Raw genomic sequence first — 4,163 nt, forward strand, 5'->3', positions numbered from 1 at the left:
TCCCAGTGCTCATCTCGGCGCCCACAAATCTGGTAGATAGTATCCTTGAGATCATTGCGGTAGACTTCTCCAACGCGTCCCATGGCGATGTGAGCTGCCATGCTCTTTCCTAGACTCCAAGTTGGTGCATCAAAAGAAAACTCTATGGGCTCAGTGACTGGCATGAACGTCCTTCCTGGAACATGAACTTGAATCATCCAGCGCTCCTCTTCAGGTAAAGTGGCGTTGTAGATTCCGGTGAAGCTTGGTACCCCTATGTTCAGGTATCTAGTGACTTCCTTCAAGTGACGTCCAAAGGGTGTATCTTCATCCAGTTGCGTGAACTTGTTCCTTGCATTCGCCATCCTAAAGAGTAGAAAAGATGAGAGGTCAGAAGAGAAGAGAGTGAATAGTGATCTAGGTCTTTAGCTTATGGTCATGTCCTACAGTCAGCGTGTGCTCTGATACCATCTCTGTAGCGACCAGACCTCAAACAGTCTGATCTCTGTGCGCAGGTGTCATCCCTGGATCAGTAATGCTGACACCACACAGTACTTGAAGAATTTATAACAGAGTAGCAATCACACACTTATTACATCGAGTGTCTCAATAAAGAACTTATTACAATAAATATGGCTTAAGGCCATCTAACAACGACTAGTTGATTGCCCATGCGTTGCCACGGAGCAAGACAATCTATAAATAAAGGCAATAATCTATTACTTGTTATTCTACGACAAATGGAAATACAAATGGTCATCCAGTTTAAGACTGCATCCAAACAAATGTCAAATCCTCATGTAACTCTTGCAACACCACACTTTTTTTTGAGCCGCCCCACACGTTCCATTGATATTCTTCATCCAGTCCAGAAGCTTTTTTGCGATAAAGTCCTTAGAATTTTGTTGCCACCAAGTAGTGATACAAAGCATCCAAACATAACAGAAAAAGAGAACATGTCCTAGGGAACCGACAACATCAAACATCAAACATCTAAGCACCCAAACATGGATAATGAAGTGTTAGACATCTAACGACAACATCTCTCACCACCGATTGGAAGCGTTGACCATGAATCCATAATGAATCAAAGATGGAAACCATGTTGGGTGCCTACCATCAATGATAAAACCATGTGAGGTTCTTCCCATCATTGTTACTCAAACTAAATTAATTCACGCACGACTAAAGTTATTCCTATTTCCGCATTGACAAAAATCGTATGCGATTTGTCGTACGTGAAGCATCGCTCTTCTTATGATTTCTTATTGCAATCATCTCAAGAATAATAATGTGCAATCATCTCACTTGTTCTTCCATACAAGGGGCCATCATTGTGCACAATCAATTGATGCAGGCTAATAATATACTTTTTCAATCTTATTTTTCCTACAGGAAACAGGTTGAATCTTACCCAAGAGGCAACATAACAAGATGAAAAAGTAGAGAGAAATTTCAAGGTTGTCAAGAAGTCAGCTCGGTTGTAAAGGAGCAAAGGCTAAGTGTCAAATGCCTCCAAAGGGAGGTTAAAATTCTAATAACTTCAGAAACCAACTCTTCCATCCACACAAAAAAAAACTTCCAGATCCATCTCTTTGGCCTAAAAAGATCTCCAGTTACTTCTTTCCAAACCTGTCGGACTGCATAAGAGGCAAGGGTGATCTCCTTGTTGTACTTATCTTGATCTACCAAGTTCTCGCTTAATATATCTGAATATTGCAACTATATTTTTGGTCCCCATCTTCTTCAAGTGTTGCTCCTTTGCTCCTGGAAGTCCTACCTCAAGCAATCCAAAAAAACCTTACCTATCTAGTTCATTTTTTAGAAACTTTAACCATCTAGTTCATTTTTTAGAAACTTTAACCATCTAAGTTACCTCTGCATTATTTTCAGAAACTTTAACCGTCTAGTTCATTTTGTAGAAGTCAATTATTACATGTCTTATGACCAAATTACTTTAATTGGACTTTTTTAGCATCTTGTGATGTCCCTGAAACTGAATGCTTTTGCTCTGGAGTACTGTACCCATCACCTAGTTAATTTGAACTACAATAATTCATCAATGATGTTTTAATTTAATGGGCATATTGCAAATTTATCTTAGACACGGATAAATATACAGTAACTTAAGCAAAGAATTTCCAAAAAATAGGCGGGGAACCATGTGAAGATATTATAGAGAAAACTTACCATCCGTGGATGACTTTCTGTAGGTGTTCTTCAAGAACTCGATGAAAGAATGATCATCGTAAGTAAGCATCACCTGTCGAAAGAAAGGTCAAAGTTGCCAACGGTTATTACTAAAATATTTTGCAACTTCTCCATACATGTTCTGCTTGTAAATCAATGTCAGATGAAGAGTAGTACATTACATTGTTGAAATAATTCGTGCCTCTTATGCTCAGAGCTACCGAACAAGAGCAATCGCACTGCCTCTGAAACTTTTTGTGAGCACATCTTGGAAAGGTTGTTTGCATCTAACAGGATTCCTGCAAGCTGAGGACAAACCCACCGAACATAATCAGGTGTGCCAGTTTAAATTACGCACAATGGTTGGTAGAATAGGTAGAAAATACACCAACCAGAAGTTTACTTATGCCCAGGCTCTGAAATGGTCATTGGCGAGGATTGTGCAAACTAAGCCCGCCTAGAAGACAAAAACAAGCATGACTATGAAGTAAATGTTGTAACCATATGAATCCTTCAGCAGACTAACCAAAAGTACTTAGCACAAGTACATGATATTACTTTACCGTTTGATCTTAAAACATCGCGGCCCACCACCACCATGGTGGCCCGCTGATCCATTGTTAATTCCCTCCATATGTAACCTAATTCAGATCAGCCTCTCAAAGTCAGCATCATATACGGTTGCTTTACCCAGGATGTATGTGCAGGAACAAGTTGTCAATAAGAAAAAAAGTCACTTGCCGCTGTCGGACCCTGCCCGCTGCGCTCCGCTCCATCATCGAAGTCGTCCTCCCGCGTCAGACTCGAGATCTTATATATAAGACAGTAGTGTGCCACTGTGCCATCATGTGGTTGAGATATGGTTGCATCAAAATATTGAAAAAAAAGATCATTCAAGCTTTAGCAGAAAGCAAATGGAGATGTACTCTTTGCGACCCAAGTAATCATATTTGTAGTAGGTGTTTAATACTCTATAGAACTTTGAACATGATTGTCATCATATAGCTTTTTGGACTATCCATTGTATTTTTAGTCTACACTTCTATACAAGAGCAATTCTGTCAACCACTTTGTGGGCACAACGTAAGCTAAACATATACCTTAATCTCTCCAGAAACTAAGTAAACATAATAGTACAGATTATAAAATGAATCGCCAATGGTTGGCACTCCCAATATCTCCAAACTCAAACGAAGTGACATCATCTATTCAGTTAATAATTGAACCCACAAGATTTCTCATGACATTCAGACTATTGTGTAATCAGAAACGTAAAGAGAATGAATCAACAATGAAGCTTACCTTCAGACTGTAGTGGCTCGATTTGGAGGCAGGGCGGGACAGACAGACTGGGGAGACCTTGTCGTTGCTGGAACAGGGATAGCGGGGCGACATCTCAGAGTACAGAGAGATGGGCAGGTCCTCACCTGTGTAATCAGCACCATGGATGGAAGCTTTTGATGGCACCGCGAGCCGCACCACGGCGTGTCAGCGTAAAGCAGACATGGCCACCCAGAGTCGACGGCGGAGCGTGAACGATCCACTGCCCACGAATGACAACGGAGAAGAAAGCCACATGGGGTGGCGCTTGGGCCTGATACATCACAACCAACACGGTCGCGACGAGGAGCGAGAGCTGCGGTGGCTATCGGGGATCTCCCCTGCGGCAGGCTGGCCAGCAGCAATCCGCGCCACACCTCCTCGTACTATGCCACGAGCACCTCTCACCTTCGCTTGCACTCATTGGCCGCCCTCCTTGTCCGCATAGCTAGATGGCCCCCTTTCGTGTGGAACGTGGGGGAGGGAGACGATGTGTTTGGGGGATCATGGGAGTGGATTAGGAGATGCCTGGGTGGAACGAGGAAAAACAGAGGTGGAGAAAAGAGGGGAGATCGTGGGTGTGTCACGACTCAAGACGGGGTCGTGGGATGCGGCTGTTTCTGTTTTTCGTTTCTATTTTTCAGTTTTCAACGCACGAAGCGAGAGAGGGGCAG

The 4,163-nt window shown here is 42.5% G+C and overlaps 1 long non-coding RNA gene across 2 annotated transcripts; it reads right to left on the reverse strand.

Moving 5' to 3' along the window:
- Nucleotides 1-563: 563 nt before the first annotated feature.
- On the reverse strand, nt 564-3,412 carry LOC125534847. Of its 2 annotated transcripts, XR_007294545.1 has the most exons (5): nt 2,733-3,412; nt 2,562-2,626; nt 2,352-2,475; nt 2,170-2,242; nt 564-1,755 (listed from the first exon to the last, which is right to left on the reverse strand). It is a non-coding gene; the product is annotated as an uncharacterized LOC125534847 (long non-coding RNA). The 2 variants fall into 2 exon arrangements; XR_007294544.1 differs by having other exon boundaries at nt 564-2,242.
- Nucleotides 3,413-4,163: the final 751 nt, after the last annotated feature.

This window comes from Triticum urartu, chromosome 1 (genome assembly GCF_003073215.2).
Source record: "Triticum urartu cultivar G1812 chromosome 1, Tu2.1, whole genome shotgun sequence".
Taxonomy (NCBI): Eukaryota; Viridiplantae; Streptophyta; class Magnoliopsida; order Poales; family Poaceae; genus Triticum; species Triticum urartu.